Here is a 20,658-nt window from a genome sequence, read left to right as displayed (position 1 = left end):
CTAAATACAATAATTAAAACACAGAAATAGTCAACGTGGATCAAAAACAAGACCCAACTACATGTTGTCTTAAAAATCCACTTTAAATATAAAGACAAATACAGATTTAAAATAAATGGATAAGACATACCATGCTAACTCTAATCCAAAGAAAGTTGAAATACCTATAGTAATTTCAGGCAAAGCAGACGTCAAAGCAAGGAAAACTATCAAGGATAAAGAGGGATCTTATGTAACAATAAAGGGGTCAGTTCTCCAAGAAGACATAACAATCTTTAATGTATATTTACCTAACAGAGCATCAAAATACATGAGGTAAAACTGATAGAACTGCAAGAAGAAATAGATAAATCTACAGTTATAGTCGGAGACTTTAATACCCCTCTCTCAGAAATGGACATATCTACCAGGTGGAAAATAAGTAAGAACATAGTTGACTTCAACAGCACATTCTATCAACTGGATATAATTGACGTCTGTAAACTACTTCCTTCAACAACAGGAGATTACATATTCTTCTCAAGATCACATGGAACATTCACCAAGATAGACCACATAAGTTGATAAGTTCCTTGTTCAACAAACTGTAGGACTATGTCTTTGAAGTGGTTTAATTAGAGTGTTCCAATATTGGAGCTCCAAAATAACTTTGAGAGAGAAACCTCAGAAACTAGGTTTTCTTTACACTTGAGAAAGAAAAAGGGCAGCTCAAGTTACCAATGGTACCATAATAAAAGTTCGATCCCAGTGACACAAGGTTCATGTTTACAGATTCCCCTGAGATACTTACTTTCTATTTTTGCACCAGAAAGTCTTAAAGCAGCAGCTGGACCAAAGGCGTTTCAGCTCCAAACCTGAAAAGTAAAGGTAACCTTCTATATATAATTTTTGCCTTTTAATCACTTTACAAATGTTCTCTCGCCTCTTCTCTTTTTCTCTAGTTTTCTTCTCTTCAAGTAAAAAAGAATTTTGGTTCTTCTAAAAGAGCCAACATACCCCACCTAGAAAAAATTCAAGCAAGGCGGTCCCCTGTGGCAAGAATAACAGTTACGGGACGTTGGCCATATTTGCTTAGTGTGTCCTTTGGACACAGAGAATGCCTTTGCTCTGGATGGTCAATGATCAGCAGCATGAGCATAAAGTCGCTCCCCCACAGGTGCCACATGTGTCCAAATGTATGGAAAAGTTCTGCACATCTTCAGGACAGCTTAGGTTCTGGATCAGGTGGCTTCACTTGGCAGAGCAAGAAAGCTCCACTCCATGTAATTGTTCTGTTGCTTATAAATAAAGAGAGGTAAGTTGACAGTACTTTGAAGGAATAGAGGACTTTGCTTTTGGTGGAAGGGGATTAATTATTCTCTCCATCAGAGAAGGATTAATTGCATTGTTTTGGAGGCATTGGCTGTGGGGATTAGAACGTTTGTAGGAGTATTTGATTTCATAAATTGAGCTGTGGCTTCTGATGGAAATAGACTTGAAATCCAGGTCCTAAGCTGCTACAATATTTGTTGGTTAAATACAAAAATACATTTGCAAACCCCACAGAGCAGGAAGGGCTGGTGGCCTGAAGAGGGCTGCTCTGCCTCCTAAGAGTACGGCCAATTCTTTGTTTTGGCTTTGCTTTCTTAAAGCTGCTTCCTCTTTGGCCAGGAGCTTTTCAGAAGCACATCTACCAGCAGGGACACAGTAGGAAATGCCCCCCAAATTCCTGTAGTTCTGTTTCCTTTGACTTCCCCTGGCAGAGGACTTGACAGCCTGTCCCCTTTCCTGAAGCAAACAGCCTAAGCTGTTTGTGTCTTGGGCTCTTCTGTACAAAATGGTTGAAAAATCTTCCAAAGATCCCAGCAGACTCATCATCCTGGTTTATCAGTATGCACATCATCCCTCTAGGTACAGGTTGCTTGACTCTCCCCAGGTTTATTTGATAAAGCCAAGATTCTAATCTTAAAATACATAAGCCTTAAACCCCTAGGGTATATGTTCCGATTACTCTTTGAGTTGCAAATTCTTTTCTCTCTTGGAAAAGTACGAGTCTAAACTTTTCTTTTCACACTGCCTTCTGATTTACACGCTGATTCCAACTCACTTGGTGTAAAAACGGTAAACTAGAAGTATAAACAACTCACAGATGTATACTTCCTTCTGAAAATCTACCCTCCTCCTTCACTTTCATAAAGGTGCTCTTATCCTTCTTTTGTGTGTGGCCATCAGTCCCAGCACTTCTTCCTTTACAGTGTTCAAGAAGTCTGTCTCTTTCCATAACCTCTGACCTTAGCTCAGCCCTTTATATCTGGACTGTTTTCTAACTATTCTCTGCCAACAACACTCGCTCCTCCAATACAACCTAAACCATCCTACACCTTGTCCCCAGGAAAATCTTTATTCTAGAACCACCAAAGTCTTTCTTCATATCATTGCCTGTTGAAAAATCGTTCATTCTTCCCTCTACTAAAAGAATCAAGTCTGAACTCCTGAGCCTGAGAAGCATGGCTGCACCACTTGGTCCTACAAGGTCTTTCCCCACTCTTCTTTGTAAGACAGCCAGGCTGCAGTGCTAGAGGGTCAGCGTGGATCTCAGGATCATGCTTCTCGTTTTCTCACCTCTGTCCCTTTTCTCACAGTCTTACTTCTCACGCCCTTCTCCACTCTCACATCCAACATATTTTTAATGCCAAGATTTTTTAAGACCAACCTTCTCCATGAAGCCTTCCTTGACCACTCTAGTCTACAGGGCTCTCTCCCTACTTTGAGCTCTTAACACTTATTCTCACTTCCATTCATTTGGCAATTTATCACTTCCTGCCTCTTTCATTCCTCCAAAACCATTGTCTCGGATTATCATTTAACTCTGAGATGTTTACATCTTATCCCCTCACCTAAATCATTAGCTCCTCCATTCATTTAACAAATATATACTGGTTTACTAAGTACCAGGTACTATGCTAGGTATGGGGAGAAAGTCCCTGTTTTCACCTTATACTGTAGCATTTTTTTTAACGCGTAGTAAGAAAGTTCAGGCATGGCAGCTGTACCAGAGACCCTTGCCACACTCTTCATCATCCAGTGGAGAAGTCTGTCAAGGGCATTAAAGAATATTAAAAGGCTAATGTTTATTAACTTTTCCTGTGTCTTTAACACTATAGATTTACCAACTACTACATGAGTTCAGTTGGACCCCCTTCCTACTGATGCGTTTATAGAAATCACATTTTAACATCACCGTCAGAAGCAGACTGTGTATGAAGCTGTGATATGGTTTACTATCAGGTGGTATAAACAGAGCTGGATTCTCGGCTCCTTCCTTTAACTGAAATCCTAGTGACATGAAACTGTGGTCAATTTGAACAAATGCCCTTCAGCCTCTGAGACTAGGAGGGCAAGCAACCTGCTGTGGGCTGATGAGATATACTAAATGTGAGCTTTTTTGATCCTCGTGAGGGACATTTCTGTGAGCTGAAAAGCCTACTCAAAAGTTTACTTGGGTTGTAGAAATTAATATTCGAGGCCTAAAATTTACAAATTCAAGACTCTAGTTTTCCTTAAGCCTGTAAATTCAGTTTACAAGCGCTACTGCTCTATTTATAAGTGTAGCAAGTTTTATTATTCACTTCTAAGAGATCTTTCAATAATGTTTGGTCTAATTTATAAACTTAGTTAATTAAACACTTCCAAACACTTTAAACTGTACTTGGAAGAAAAATATTCACTTTCCTTAGTGTGTTGGGAATCCCCTAGACCACCCCCACATTCAGAGATTCATGGAAGGATTCCACCTTCCTGGAAGGATTTACAGAACTCAGCGGACAGTTCTATTCATAGCTAAGATTTATTATAGAAGTGTAGTAAGGATACACAGCTGGATCATAAGGGAAAGACACAGGCAGAGTCTGGAGGACTCCACTGCAGGCTTCCGTATGCTCCTTCCCTCCCCGAGGGGTCACCCAGAGCACACTCTTTTCCCAGCAATGAAAATTCAACAACATGTATACAATATTTTGGCCCAAGGGAGCCTACTAGAGACTTCGAGCCCAAGGTTTTCACTGGGGGTTGGATATGTAGGCATGCTCTATACCAAAATTCCAGATTCCCAGAAGGTGAGCAGGCAAACAGTTTGTACAATCTAGTCAAAGCAAACCACCCTTATCTCTTAATTGACATACTTTGTTAGCTTGTTGACTAGGAACACTCTGTGACCTAACTTTGCAGATGCCAGCCAGAGACCAATCTCGAGAGCAGGCCTTTCTAAGGATAGCAGTCTCAGACCTGCTGTGTTAACTCTTCTGCACACTTAGGTACTCCCATTTTCTAATTTGACAAACTAAACTTTCCCAAGTACTCAAATAACCCATATGAAGCAAATAGTTGAAATCATAAACATGGTCAACCATAGTTCTTTCAAATGTCCCATTATTTTCTACAATCTTAGTAAGATTTCAACTTTAAATCAAAAGCCTAAATCTCTTATTTAATTACACATTGGAAATTGAACTGACAAAATTGGTCTCATACTCTAAAAGGTCAAATTCTATTAAATAATATAAATACATAAAATAACAAATAAGTAAAAACTCTTTAATATGTAAGTATTAACATGGATTTGATCGTCTTAAACATTTCTATGATCAATCCCAAATCTTCCCAGAAAGCAAGGTGCCTTTACACGAAGGAAACTAAATGCTACCTCCAGAAGTGTTGGCAGATATCCTGGCAGCTGGCTGAGGTAGCTTGTCCTGGAAACCGGAGATTTCTGCAGGAATTGATTTCTCACCCTGACCCTGATGTGTGGTTGATTAGGGAATTTCAAGGTGAGTTACTGTCCCTGCATTTATGTTACATATTAGTTACTTCTTCTGACTGTTGACGAAAGTCTGCAATTTACCCTAGGTTAAGCGTTGACAGGATGCTGCTTTTCTATTTTTTTAATTGTGGGAGCACCTTAATGTAATTGTCATTTAGGTGTAAATTTGAAGCTTTCTGAACTTAATGAAATTCTTCATTCTCTCATATTCTTGCTATCATTTAGGACCACACTTTTTGTAGAGGCGAAAACGACCTCAGATTGAATGTTGGATATGTGCTTATGGTTTTATCTATATGGTCATAACTTTGAAAGTCATTTTCTTCCTTCTTTTGTTTTTTCTTTTCTTTTCTTTTTTTTATTTGAGGAAGATTAGCCCTGAGCTAACATCTGTGCCCATATTCCTCTATTTTGTTTTTGTTTTTTTGAGGAAGATTAGCCCTGAGCTAACTACTGCCAATCCTCTTTTTGCTGAGGAAGACTGGCCCTGAGCTAACATCTATGCCCATCTTCCTCTGCTTTATATATGGGATGCCTACCACAGCATGGCTTTTGCCAAGCGGTGCCGTGTCTGCACCCGGGATCTGAACTGGCAAACCCCAAGCCGCCGAGAAGCAGAAAATGTGCACTTAACCACTGCACCACCGGGCTGGCGCCATCTTCTTCTATTTTATAGGTGGGATGCCTGCCACCTCATGGCTTGACAAGTGGTGCGTAAGTCTGTGCCTGGGATCCAAACCGGCGAACCCAGGCCACCAAAGTGGAATGTGTCAACTTAGCTGCAATGCGACCAGGCCAGCCCCCTTCTTTCGTATTTTTTAAAAATAAACTTTATTTTTTAGAGTGGCTTTAGGTTCACAGCAAAATTGAGTGTAAGGTACAGAGATTTCTCATATATCTTCTGCTTCCCCCCGACAAACACACTCTCCTCCACTATCAACATACCCCACCAGACTGGCGCATTTGTTGATCAATCAATGAACTTACACTGACATCATAATCACTCCAAGTCTATAGTTTAAATTAAGGTTCATCTTTTTTTTTAATTGAGGTCACATTGGTCTATAACATTACATAAATTTCAGGTATACATCATTATATTTCAACTTCTGTATAGACTGCATCGTGTTCATCACCAGGAGTCTAGTTGCCATCCATCACCATACACGTGTGCCCCTTTACCCCTTTTACCCTTCCCCTGCCCTCTTCCACTCTGGTAACCATAGGGCTTACTCTCAGTACTGTACATTGTGTGGATTTTGATGAATGTATAATAACGTGTATCCACCATTGTAGTTTAATACAGAATAGTTTCTCTACCCTAAAAATCCTCTGTGCTCCACATTCCTCCCTTCCCTATACCGCCTGGCAACCAGTGTTCTTTTTACTGTCTACATAGTTTTGCCTTTTACAGATTGTCACATAGTTGGAATCATACAGTATGTAGCCTTTCCAAATTGGCTTCTTTACTTAGTACTATGTATTTAAGTTTCCCCCATGTCTTTTCATGGCTTGATAGCTCATTTCTTTTTAGCACTGAATAATATGCTGTTGTCTGGATCTACCAGTTTACCCATTCACCTACTGAAAGACATCTTGGTAGCTTTCAAGTTTTGGCAATTATGAATAAAAGCTGCTATAAACATCCATGTTCAGGTTTTTGTGAGGACAAGTTTTCAACTAATTGGGTAAATGTCAAGGAACATGATTGCTGGATCCTGTGGTAAGGGTATGTCAAGTTTTATAAGATACTGCCAAATTGTCCTCCAAAGTGGCTGTACCAATTTGCATTACCACCAGCAATGAATGGGAGTTCTTGTTGCTCCATATCCTGGTCAGCATTTGGTGTTATTAGTGTTTTGGATTTTGGCCTTTCTAACAGGTGTGTAGGGTTATCTCATTCTTGTTTTAATTGTAACTCTATAATGACATATGATGTGGAGCATCTTTTCATACGCTTATTTGCCATCTGTATATCTTCTTTGATGAGGTGTCTGTTCAGGTCTCCTGTCTATTTTTTAATCAGGTTGTTTTCTTATTGTTGAGTTTTAAGTGTTCTTTGTACATTTTGGATAACAGTCCTTTATCAGACATCTTTTGTAAATATTTTCTCCCAGTCTATGGCTTGTCTCCTTATTCCGTTGACATTGTTTTTCACAGACCAGACGTTTTTAATATTAATGAAGCCCAGCTTATCAATAATTTCTTTTATGGGTCATGCCTTTGGTGTTGTGTCTAAAGAGTCATTGCATACCCAAGGTCACCTAGATTTTCTCCTATGTTACTTTCTGAGAATTTTATAGTTTTGCATTTTCTATTTAGATCTATTATCCAATTTGAGTTCATTCTAGTGAAGAGTTTAAGGTCTGTGCCTAGATTCATGTTTTTGCATGTGAGTGTCCATTTGTTCCAGCACCATTTGTGGAAGACCATCTTTGTTCCATTGTATTGCCTTTGTTCCTTTGTCAAAGATCACTTGACTATATTTATGTGGGTCTTTTTCTCAGCACTTTATTCTATCCCATGAATGATCTATTTGTCTATTCTTTCACCAATAGCACACTGTCTTGATTACTGTAGCTTTATAGTAAGTCTTGAAATCACATAGTATCAGTCCTCTGACTTTGTTCTTCTTCTATATTATGTTTGCTATTCTGTGTCTTTTGCCTCTCCATATAAACTTGAGAATCAGTTTGTCAATATCCACAAAATAATTTTCTTGGATTTTGATTGAAACTGCATTAAATCTATAGATTAAGTTTGAAAGAACTGACATCTTGACAATATTGAGTTTTCCTATCCATGAACACGGAATCTCTCTCCATTTATTTGGTTACTTTTAGATTTTTTTTCATCAGAGTTTTGTAGTTTTCCTCATACAGATCTTGTTCGTGTTTTGTTAGATTTATACCTGAGTATCTTATTTTGGGGGATTCTAATGTAAATAGCATTGTGCTTTTAATTTCAAATTCCACTTGTTAATTGCTGGTATATAGGAAAGTGGTTGACTTTTGTAGATTAACCTTATATCCTGCAGCCTTGCTATATTGCTTATTAGTTCCAGGAGTTTTTGTTGTATTGTTGATTCTTTTGGCTTTTCTACATAAACAGTCACATCATCTGCAATCAAACACAGTTTTATTTCTCCCTCCTCAATTGAAATAACTTGTATTTCCTTTTCTTATCTTACTGCATTGCTGGGACTTCCAGTACAATATTGAAAGGAGTGGTGAGACGGGACATCCTTGCCTTGTCCTGATCTTAGCGGGAAAGATTCTAGTTCCTCACCGTTAAATATGATGTTAGCCGTAGGCTTTTTGTAGATGTTCTTTGTCAAGTTGAGGGAATCTTCCACTATTCCTAGTTTGCTGAAAGTTTTTTTTTTTTTTTTATCATGAATGGGTGTTGGATTTTGTCAAGTGCTTTTTCTGTATCTATTGATATGATCATATAATTTCTCTTCTTTAGCCTGTTGAGGTGATGGATTACATTAATCTATTTCAAATGTTGAACCAGCCTTGCATACCTGGGATAAATCCCACTTGGGGTATAATTCAAGTGATGGTCTAGTGGTTCAGATCTGCTGCTCTTACTTCCAGGGCCTGGATTTGTTTCCCGGTCAGGGAACTGCACCACCTGTCTGTTAGTTGTCATACTGTGGCAGCTGAGTGTTGCCATGACACTGCAAGCTATGCCACCAGTATGTCAAATACTAGTAAGGTCACCAAGGGTAAACAGGTTTCAGCATAGCTTCCAGACGAAGACAGACTAGGAAGAAGGACCTGGCCACCCACTTCTGCAAAAATTGGCCATGAAAACCCTAGGAACAGCAATAGAGCATTATCTGATATAGCACTGGAAGGTGAGAGGATGGCACAAAAAGACCAGGCAGGGTTCCACTCTGCTGTACACAGGGTCACTAGGAGTCAGAATCAACTTGATGGCACGAATAAAATCTCAAGTGGTGTATAATTCTTTTTATACACTGTTGGATTCAATTTGCTAATATTTTGTTGAAGATTTTTTGCATCTATATCATCATGAGAGATATTGGTAATGTCTTTGTCTGGTTTGGTATTAAAATAATGCTGGCCTCATAGAATGAGTTAGGAAGTATTCTCTTGGGCTCTATCTTCTGAAAGAGATTGTAGAGAATTGGTGTAATTTTTCCTTAAATGTTTAGTTAAACTCCCTAGTGAACTCATCTGGGCTGGGTGCTCTGGTGCAGAAGGTTATTAATTATTAATTCAATTTCTTTAAGATACAGGTCTATTCAAATTGTCTATTAGGTCTTTTTTTTTGAGAAGATATTTTTACTTGCTATCAGGAGGAACTCTCAATATCAATTATTTTAAAAATTAAAGTTGGGGGGCTGGCCCCATGGCTGAGTGGTTAAGTTCACACGCTCCACTTTGGCAGCCCAGGGTTTCGCTGGTTCAGATCCTGGGTGCGGACATGGCACCACTCATCAAGCCATGCTGAGGCAGCATCCCACATGACACAACTAGAAGTACCCACAACTAAAATATACAACTATGTACTGGGGGGGATTGGGGAAGAAAAATCAGAAGAGAAAAAAGAGATCAGCAACAGTTGTTAGCTCAGGCGTCAATCTTTAAAAAAAGAAAAAAAATTAAAATTGTTATTTTAGGTATATTCAAAAATCGAATTGATTTATGTCTAGGAGCTGCATAACCTAGATTTAGTGATTAATTGTAGTTAGTATGTAGACATTTTAATAAACAATGTATTCATTTTTTATTCATTTTGCTGTTCCTTCAAACTTCTAACTTCACTAGTAAGCTACAATGTTTTAAATTATAAGTTAAAACAGATCATTACAGAGCAATTTCTATGATCCTCACAGTTAACAAAGCCGACTTGGTAAAAAAAAATTGCCACGTCCAAATCTTCTAAGCTGTGTTTTTGGTTTTTTGGGCAGATTCTTGAATATGCCTACAGGCACACTAACTAAACTTAAACTAATGTAACTAATTACAAAACCATAACAGTTGGCCTAGTGTACATGTGAATCATTTGGGGTGTTTTCAAAAATACAGACTCTCAAGAAACACACACACCCCCAAACAATATTCCGATTCAGTAAAGAAGAAGTCACAAATCCAGATTTTATACAAATACCACCAGGTGATTCTGCTTCTGATGCAGGCAATCCGTGGACCACACTTTGAGAAACAATATGTTCGGAGTAACACAAGGCAGACTTGATCGATCTTTTTTCCCCTCCTCTTTTACTGTGCTAAAAGTGACCCCAAGTTGATTCCTAAGAAAATACCTGGCTTTGCCTTATAAGGCCTGGTTGCCTTAACATCCATAAAAAGATTTCAACACTAAAGTGTAAATATTTGTGGGTTACAAAGAGAGGAGAACTTAAATTCACTCTTAACTGGAATGAGTGAAAAGAAAAAACTCTCTGTGTTGGTCAGGAACGGGTAGAGGTGGGAAGCAGAAATAACACAGCAGGTCATGCTTTAATCCATAGAAGAAGGCCAATTGTCACGGTTATATAAACAAGTCATATTCTTTTAAGCTTAGTTAGTGTGCCTATGGCTAGATTCAAAGACCCAGGTGTCATTTCCCAAAGTATTTGCCAGCATGAAATGAAAACACATCTATTTGTACTAGCAATTCTCAAAGTCAAGCCTTTCCAAAGGCACCCTCTGGAGAAGAAGCTGTTAATGAATGACTGCATGTGGTGACTGACTACAACTGTTTTTCAGTAATTGTATACAAATTCTAACTATATTAAGAAGGAGAAAATGCCCCATATCTTTGTATTTCATTTTCAGTGTAATTCACTGTTAACTGGATTGTCTTCTCGATATTCTATGGAAACTATACTCTCTTAATTTAACAAGTTAAAACTACTATTCTGAAAAGAAGTATAACTAGTTTGCTACAGCTCGTTCTTACAGTCTGTGTCCCAGTCCTCATCCTTCCACCCATGGACCCTCTGTTCAATCACCCATTTCCGAATTCTGAGGGTTTGGAAGATGGTGGCCTAGGAGGATCCTGAGCTCGCCTCCCCTGCAGACACGACAAATCTACAACTGCAGGTGGAACAATTTACTCTGAGGGAGATATGGAAACTGGATGAAAAGAGCCTCCACAACAAGGGACTAAACTGAGAGGGGTGGAAGAGGCAGAGATACGGTCCTGCAGAGGAAAAAGACACACCCTAGCCATGGCAGTCAAAGTCGGGAGGAATCTCAAAGGTATGGAGCTTTTCCCGGAGGAGCGAGGGACTTGAGCTCCACATTAGGCACGATAGCCCTTAGATCCAGCAGAGGAGAGACGAGGCCCCAGAACACCTGGCTTTGAAAACCAACAGGGAATGTACCCAGGAAAACTATAGAACTACAGGGAAAGAAAAATCCTCCCTTAAAGGGCACACAGACTCACTCAATCTGGAAACTAGCTTAATAACACCACATAGAAAAGTGCATAGTTCACGGAAAAAGACACTCACTTATTAAGCTTAGAACACCTCTCAGAAAGGCAGGAGGCAGCTTCCTCTCCACCCACCCAGGGACTGAGACACTGGAAGCAGCCAATTTTGCAACCTCATTCAGCTGTGCTGATGCTGGTGCTAGCAGGTGAAATTTTCAAATCCTGCCTCTAGCCTGTTAGCACAGGGACCTTCCTCACCCACTACTACACCTGAGGCAGTCGTGCATAGTCAGGCCACACAAGCAGCCCACAGTGTGGGCCTGCCCCACCACCAGTGGACCTGTGGCAGTTACAAACTGCCAGGCCTTGCAAACAGCCACACTGGGAGACTGCCTCACCCACCAATGTGCCTGCAACAGTCATGCACCACCTGGCCACACAGCCAGCCCATGATGGGGGCCTGCCTCACCCACCACATGCCCAAGGCAGTCGCACACTGCTGGGCCTCAAAGCCACTCACACCAGGGGCCTTTCCCACTCACCAGAGAACCAGCAGCAGTTGTGGGCCACACAGCCAGCCACAGTGAGGACTGCCTCACCCACTAGAGTGCTTGATGCAGTTGTGCATTACTGGGTTGCTTAGTCAGCCCATGCCGGGAGCCAGCCCCACCCACCAGCATGGCTGCAGCAATCACAGCCTCACCATGACAGAAGGGAAACACAACACACACAGGGAACACCTCTGGAGCATCTGGTTCTGGTGACCAGAGCGGAGCATGCTCCTGGGCCCCACAAGACATCTTGTACATAAGGCCACTTTTCTAAGATCAGGAGACATAGCTGATCTACCCAACACATAGAACGCAGAGCATTAGGCAAAATGAGAAGGCTGGAATATGTTCCAACTCAAAGAACAAGACAAAACCTCAGAAAAAGAATTGAATGAAGCAGAGATAAGCAATCTACCTAATAAAGAGTCCAAAGTAATAGTCATAAGAATGCTCACTGAACTCAGAAGAATAGACGAACACAGTGAGAACTTCAACAAAGAATTAGAAAATATAAAAAAGAACTAATCAGAGCTACAGAACACAATAACTGAAATGAAAAATTTACTAGAGGGCATCAACAGCAGATTAGATGGCAGAGGAGAATGGATCAGCAATCACATGACAGAGTAGAGGAAATCACTCAAGCCGAACAGAAAAAAGAATTCCAAAAGATGAGGACAGATTTTAAAACAAAAACTGTAACAAGAGACGAAGAACCGAATTGCATAATGATAAAGAGAACAATCCAACAAGAGAATATAATACTTGTAAATATCTACGCACCCAACATAGGAGCACGTAAATACATAAAGCAAATATTAATAGACATAAAAGGAGAAATTGACAGTAACAAAATAATAGTATAGAACTTTAACACCCCATTTACATCAATGGATAGATTATCCAGACAGAAAATCAATAAGGAAACATTGGCCTTATACAACATATTAGACCAGATGAACTTAATAGATACATATAGAACATTCCATCCAAAAACATCAGCATACACATTCTTTTCAAATGCACATGAAACATTCTCCAGGATACATCATGTTAGGCCACACAAAAAAAAGTCTCAATAAATTTAACAAGATTGAAGCCATGTCAGACATGTTTTTCACCCTCGATGATGTAAAACTAGAAACCAATTACAAGAAGAAAACTGGAAAAAACACAAACACATGGAGGCTAAAGAACACGCTACTAAACAACCAATGGGTCAACAAAGAAATCAAAGTGGAAATCAAAAAATACCTTGAGATAAATGAAAACAGAAACACAATAGTCCAAAATCTGGGACACAGCAAAAGCAATTCTAAGAGGAAAGTTTATAGTGATACAGGCCCACCTGAAGAAACAGGAAAAATCTCAAATAAACAGTCTAATTTTACACATAAAGGAACATGAAAAAGAACAAACAAAGCCAAAAGTTATCAGAAGGAAAGAAATAATAAAGATCAGAGTGGAAATAAATGAAACAGAGTCTAAAAAAACAATAGAAAAGATCAATGAAACTAAGAGCTAGTCTTAGATAAACAAAATTGATAAACCTTTAGCCAGACCCATCAAGAAAAAAAGAATGGGGGCTCAAATAAATAAAATCAGAAATGAAAGAGAAGTTACAACTGACACCACAAAAATACAAAGGATCATAAGAGATTGTTACGAACAATTATAAGCCAACAAATTGGACAACCTAGAAGAAATGGATAAATTGCTAGAATCATACAAGACTGAATCAAGTTCCAAGACTGAATCAGGAAGAAATAGGAAATCTGAACAGACCAATTACTAGTATGAAATTGAATCAGTCATCAAAAACCTCTCAACAAACAAAAGTCCAGATGGCTTCACAGATGAATTCAACCAAACCTTTAAAGAAGAGTTAATACCTATTTCTCTCAAACTATTCCAAAAAATTGAAGAGGAGAATCACTCTCAAACTCATTCTATGAGGCCAGCATTACCTTGACACAAAAACCAGACAAAGACATCACAAAAAAAGAAAATTACAGGCCAACATCCTTGATGAACATATATGCAAAAATTCTCAACAAAAAATTAGCAAACCTAATTCAACAACACATCAAAAGGATCATATGCCATGATCAAGTGAATCTATTCCAGAGATGCAAGGGTGGTTTGATATCCACAGATCAGTCAATGTGATATACCACAGTAACACAACAAAGGATGAAAATCATATGATCATCTCAATAGATGCAGAAAAGGCATTTGACAAAATTCAACATCCATTTATCATTAAAATCCTCAACAAAAAGTGGGTATTAGGGGACATATCTCAATATAATAAAGGCCATATATGACAAACCCACAGCTAACATCATGTCCATGGTGAAAACTTGAAAGCTTTCTCTCTAAGAGCAGGAACATTTCAAGAATGCCTACTCTCACCACTCGTATTCAACATAGTGTTGGGAGTCCTAGCTACAGCAATCAGATAAGAAAAAGAAATAAAAGGCATCCAAATCGGAAAGGAAGAAGTAAAACAGTCACTCTGTGCAGTCAACATGATATTATATAGAGAAAACTCTGAAGACTCCAACAAAAAACTATTAGAATTAATAAATGAATTCAGTATCAGGATACAAAATATCAGTAGTGTGTACAAAAATTAGTTGTGTTTCTATATACTAATAAGGAACTATCAGAAAGAGAAATTAAGAAAACAATCCCTATTACAATTACAGTAAAAAAAATAAAATCCCCAGGAATAAATTTAACCAAGGAGGTGAAATACCTGTACACTGAAAACTATAAGACATTGATGAAAGAAATTGGAGATGACACAAATAAATGGAAAGATATATCATACTCATGGACTAGAAGAACTAATATTGTTAAAATGTCCATACCATCCAAAGCAATCTACAGATTCAATGCAATCCTTATTAAAATACCAACGGCACTTTTCACAGAACCAGAACAAATAACCCTAAAATTTGTATGGAACCACAAAAGACCCCAAATAGCCAAAGCAATCTTGAGACAGAAGAACAAACTGGAGGTATCATGCTCCCTGATTTCAAACTATGCTACAAAGCTATAGTAATCAAAACAGTATGGTACTGGCACAGAAACAGACACATAGATCAATAGAACAGGCTAGAGGCCAAGAAATAAACCCACACCTATATGGTCAATTAATCTATGACAAAGGAGGCAAGAATACACAATGGGGAAAAGACAGTCTCTTCAATAAATAGTGTTGGGAGAACTGGACAGATACATGCAAAAGAATAAAATTGGACCACTTTCTTATACCATATACAAAAATAAGCTCAAAATGGACTAAAGACTTAGATATAAGACCTGAAACTATAAACTCCTAGAAGAAAACATAGGCAGTAAACGCTTTGACACCAGTCTTAGCAATATTTTTTTGGATATGTCTTCTTGGGCAAGGGCAACAAAAGTAAAAGTAAACAAATGAGACTTCATCAAATTAGAAAGCTTTTGCACAGCAAAGGAAACCATCAACAAAATGAAAAGGTAACCTACTGAATGGGAGAATATATTTGCAAATGATATATCTGATAAGGGGTTAATATCCAAAATAGATAAGGAACTCATACAACTCAATATCAAGAAAACAAATAATCCAATTAAAAAATGGGCAGAGGACTTGAATAGACATTTTTCCGAAGAAGTCATACAGATGACCAAAGCTACATGGAAAGATGCTCAAAGTCACTAATCATCAGGGAAATGCAAATCAAAACCATAAAGAGATATCACCTCACACCTGTCAGAATGGCTACTATCAAAAAGTGTTGGTGAGGATGTGGAGAAAAGGGAACCCTTATGCCCTGTTGGTGGAAATGTAAATTAGTACAACCACTATAGAAAACAGTGTGCAGGTTCCTCACAAAATTAAAAATAGAACTACCATACATCCAGGAATACCACTCCTGGATATTTATCTGAAGAAAACAAAAAACCTAATTTGAAAAGATACGCACCCCTATGTTCACTGCAGCATTATTTACAATAGCCAAGATATGGAAGCAGCCTAAGTGTCCATTGGTAGATGAATGGATAAAGAAGATGTGGTATATATATATATATATATATATATATATATGCCATAAAAAAGAGTGAAATCTTCCCATTTGCAACAAGATAGATGGACCTAGAGGGTATTATGCTAATGAAGTAAGCCAGGCAGAGAAGGAAGAATACCATATGATTTCACTTGTATGTAGAATCTAAAAAACACAAATGAATAAACAAAAGAAAACAGAAACAGATGAGTGGGTGGGAGGAAGGGCAAATTAGGTGAAGGGGATAAGAGGTACTAACTTCTAGTCATAAAATAAATAAGCCCTGGGGATGTAATGTACAGCATAGAAAATACAGTGAACAATATTGTAATAACTTTGTATGACGACACATGGTTATTAGTCTTAGCAAGATCATAATTTTGTAATGTAAATAAGTGTTAAAATGCTATATTGTACACCTGAAACTAATACAATGTATGTCAACTATACTTCAATTAAAAAAAAAGGATGCCAAAAAAATAAATCCAGGAAGCCAAGCTTATCAGCTAACCATGTACTTGTGGCTATTGGTATAACTTGAAATTTTTCCAAGAAGGACTGGCTTTTGGGTACAAATGAGGACACATGAATGGTGATCATTTGAATTTCACTGATTTGTGACTCTATCTCCATGACATAGGACTTCCAGCTTCCAAGTATTTTCTGGGATCACATTCTGACATAAATCTTCCACTGCCCTTCCACTGTGGCCCCCTCCATATCTGATGTCCATGAAGCACCTGATGTGTTGCTTCATTACTGTAGCTGACTTACAGGAAAACTCCGACATTCCTGGCAGGGGCGCTTGTCTTCCAGGGCCCCGACATCTAAACCAAAGTCCCAAACGCGTCAGAACAAGGCTTCATTCTCTTTAGCCCCTACTGTGCCAGAACCCTCTGTGTGGCTCACAGAAGTGGAGAGATGGGGCACACCTTGCTTGTTACCCCATCTGAACTGTTTTTACTTGCAACACTTCTTTTTTTTTTTTTTTTTAAAGATCGGCACCTGAGCTAACAACTGTTGCCAATCTTTTTTTTTTTTTTCCTGCTTTATCTCTCCAAATCACCCTGGTACATAGTTGTGTATCTTAGCTGCATGTCCTTCTAGTTGTGGCATGTGGGACGCCGCCTCAACGTGGCCTGATGAGCAGTGCCATGTCCTCGCCCAGGATCCGAACTGGCGAAACCCTGGGCCGCCTTAGTGGAGTGCGCGGACTTAACCGCTCGGCCACAGGACCGGCCCCGATTCACTCACAACGCTTCTGACACCAAATATGTGGGGTTTTTTTCTTACACCAACCAATTCTCCAACTCTCCAGACACCAACTGAGTATCCCACAATTCAACTCGATTCTGACGCTAACTACCCAGAATTAGCACAGACTGCACAGGTTAGGGGTCAGTCCCACAAAACTGACCCCACTTCAGATGTCAGTTCTGAGTCCTAGGTTTTTACCTGTACTTCTGACCAGTTATATATCAGGGGTTCCCACAGTCCCCTCCTCAGGTTTGATAATTTGCTAGAGTAGCTCACAGAACTCAGGAAAATAGTTTATTTACTGTTACCAGTTTATTATGAAGGATACAACTCAGGAACAGCCAAATAGAAGAGATGCATAGGGCAAGGCATGGAATAAGGGGCACGGAGCTTCCATGCCCTCTCTGGGTGTGCCACCCGTGTAACTGCAGGCCCTCCAGGACCAGATCAACTGACCCCATCTCTTATCAGCAGAGGGATTAAGAAGTGTCTTTCAGAAAATCTGCAAAGTCACATAGCCAGAGCATGTGCAAAAGAAGAACTCATGTCCTGAAATGACCTTGGAACCAAAGATCCTCCTCCCCAAGGAGCCCAAGGACCTGGACATGACCCGAACTTGCAAGTTGGACTCTTATCAGAAATGAGGGGTCCCTCATTCAGGACGATCCTGTGTTAAAATTCCTTCCCCGGGGACTGGCCTGGTGGCATAGTGGCTAAGTTCTCATGCTCCACTTTGGCATTTGGGTCCTGGGTTTGGACCTACACACGGCTCATCAAGCCATGCTGTGGTGGTGACACACATAGAAAATAGAGGGAGACTGACACAGATGTTAGCTCAGGGACAGTCTTCCTCAAGCAAAAAAGAGAAAGATTGGCCATAGATGTTAGCTCAGGGCCAGTCTTCCTCACCAAAAAAAAAATTCCTTCCCTACCTCATCAAAAATATTTAAAACCCCATCACAAATGTTTAAAACCTTACCATAAATGCTTGAAAGCAACCAATCAAAACTTGTCCCACCAGTGTTTCCATGTGCCAGCCTGTTCTCTCTAACCTCTTAAATTTTGCCCCAAATCCTGAATCGGAGAGACAGATCTGAGGGCACACACTCCCTATCTCCCTGCAGATGGATCTCACAGAATAAAGCTGATTTCTCCCTGCAAAGGCTGATGCCATAATTAATTGGCTTGTTTATGTGCCTCCAGCAGAGAATCCTGATTTTGTGCAGTAACATCCTCTCAACACATTGGTGAGTTCACCAACCCTGAAACTCTCCAAACCCCATCATGTAGGGGTTTTTATGGAGGTTCCGTTACCTAGGCACGATTGATTAAATCATTGGTCATTGATCATTGACTCAATTTCCAGCCCCTCTCCCCTCCCCGGAGGTTGGGGGGTGGGGCTGAAAGTTCCGAACCTCTAATGGCACAGTTGGTTTCTCTGGCAGCCAGCCCCCATCCTGAAATTCTCTAGGGCCCCACCAAGAGTCATCCTATTAACACAAACTCTTCTATGGTTGAAAGGGGCTTCTTATGAATAAGAAAACATATTCCTATCACTCCTATCACTCAGGAAATTACAAGAGTTTTAGAATCTGTTTCTGGAACCAGGGACAAAGGCCAAATATCTACTTCTTACTGTGTCACACCCCAAGTCTCACACGTCACTCTTGAAAACAGACCATCAGCAGCTTGTACCTATAGGTCTTCTTTCCCCAGAGTTCAGACCTAGTGTAGGAGGCGATGCTGAGGTCCAGATACTACGTCATCCTCTCTGCCATGCCAACCCACCAAATACATTCAGTAAATCTGAATTCCAGTTTTGACTCAGTTACTACACCAAGACCCTTGTCCATTTCCAGTTTTTTAGTTCTTTTTCTGCTTTCTAGATGACTGACGACATCCTGCTTAGTCCAGCAAGTAGACAGGACTCAAACAGGATGCAGGCAGGCAGCGGAACCCACGAACCCCGGGCCACCAAAGCAGAGTGCATGAACTTAACCACCATGCCACCAGGCTGGCCCCTGGATGAGTTTTTAAATGACTGGCATCTTGCAATTACTGTTGGCCAGGTGGCGATCATGGCATGTTGTTGTCATTGCCTGTGCAGGCCTGAACATCAAGAGTGTCAGCATCAAAACTTGCAGAATGAGCATCAGCGGCTCAGATGAAAACTGCTGAAACAGGAGTGGACCAATCTTCACCTCTGGGAATCAAACGGTTCTTAGAAGGAGGCGATGTGACACAGTTAGCAACATTCCTGGGTGTTCTGCACAGGCCAGCTTCACATAACTGCAAAGCGGCTGAGGAGCCGGACACCAATGGCTTTTAGTTCCTTCATGGATTATTTTAAGAAGTGGCACAGAAGTTGATACTATGTGAAAAGCCAAAGACATCTATGACCGAGTCAGAAGAGGTTCAGAAGAGTTAGTCTCTGAAGGCAAAGAAGTTTTAGGAATAACTTAGCCAATTAATTCCACTTTTATTTTCCTTCTTAGGTATGCACAAAGTCACATATGATAAAAAAAAAATCTCTAATCAAAGTTCATCAGTTAGCAGGAAATAAAAATTCTAAGTGAACAGAGAGCATTTTTTCCCCCAGTTTAATTAGCAGGAATTGTGTTTTTGGTATATAAAATAATGATGAATTTTAGATTCAAGAGAATATGGTATTAGCAATACACTGAGTTTTTTTCTTGCCCAAAGATAACATAAAGACAAAACAAACAAGCAAACAGCATCTCTCCTGGTATTCACCATTTTCCCTAATTGTCATGACTTTTTGATCCAGTTCTAATAGGACTGATTATGTTTCTTATGTTTGTGCCTTTGTGGTAGACCCCTCTTTATATACATCTAAAAACATATCTTTTTAAAAGAAATCTAAGCACCCTCTGTAGGAGTATGACTTTATGGATGTGCCAGGTAAGTTTACAATGTTGCTAACTCATATACGAATTGGTAATCAAATATTTTTTGATCAAATTAGATATGATTAGGTGTAAGAAAGTAAGGAATTCAATATTTGTGTGTTGGTTGAAGGGGACAAAAAGAAATTGTGAACCCATTTGTGGCTGATTTTGAAATGCTCTCCCCAGCAGCCTTGCCTTCACACCTATTTTCTTGAGCTACTATTTACATTAACCCACATTCGGTGGTGATGGAGGATGCAGCTCAAACACAAAAGAATGGTAGAAATAAGGCCCATGAGGTTAGGAGTATGCTGCTGATAACTAGAGATAAATAAATAAAAAACTTTAGCATAAGTAAGAGTTGATTTTATTTGAGCTTGTTAAGAAGAGAGAACAGGGGCCGGCCCCGTGGCTCAGCACATTCCGCTTCTCAGCAGCCCGGGGTTCAGCTCCCGGGTGCGGACATGGCACCGCTTGGCAAAAGCCATGCTGTGGTAGGCGTCTCATGTATAAAGTAGAGGAAGATGGGCATGGATGTTAGCTCAGGGCCAGTCTTCCTCAGCAAAAAGAGGAGGATTGGCAGTAGTTAGGGCTAATCTTCCTCAAAAAAAAAAAAAAGAAGAAGAGAGAACAGTTTGACTTATGAAGAAAGATGAGAACATGGTAAA

At 39.6% G+C, this 20,658-nt stretch overlaps 1 protein-coding gene across 5 annotated transcripts in view; it reads right to left on the bottom strand.

Annotated features, from left to right (window-relative positions):
- Window positions 1-20,658, bottom strand: part of ABCG2 (ATP binding cassette subfamily G member 2 (JR blood group)) — a 130,705-nt gene that overhangs the window by 88,143 nt on the left and 21,904 nt on the right. For 2 of the 5 annotated variants that reach the window (XM_008523679.2, XM_008523683.2), the window contains exon 2: window positions 791-854. The exons of the other annotated variants lie outside the window; for them this stretch is intronic. The gene's annotated coding sequence lies outside the window, so the exon portion shown is untranslated. The remainder of the gene's footprint in view (window positions 1-790; window positions 855-20,658) is intronic. 5 annotated transcript variants of the gene reach the window in all.

Source organism: Equus przewalskii, chromosome 3 (assembly GCF_037783145.1).
Source record: "Equus przewalskii isolate Varuska chromosome 3, EquPr2, whole genome shotgun sequence".
NCBI lineage: Eukaryota > Metazoa > Chordata > Mammalia > Perissodactyla > Equidae > Equus > Equus przewalskii.
The sequence above is the reverse complement of the archived record's forward strand: the minus strand, read 5'-3'. Positions and strand labels throughout refer to the sequence as shown.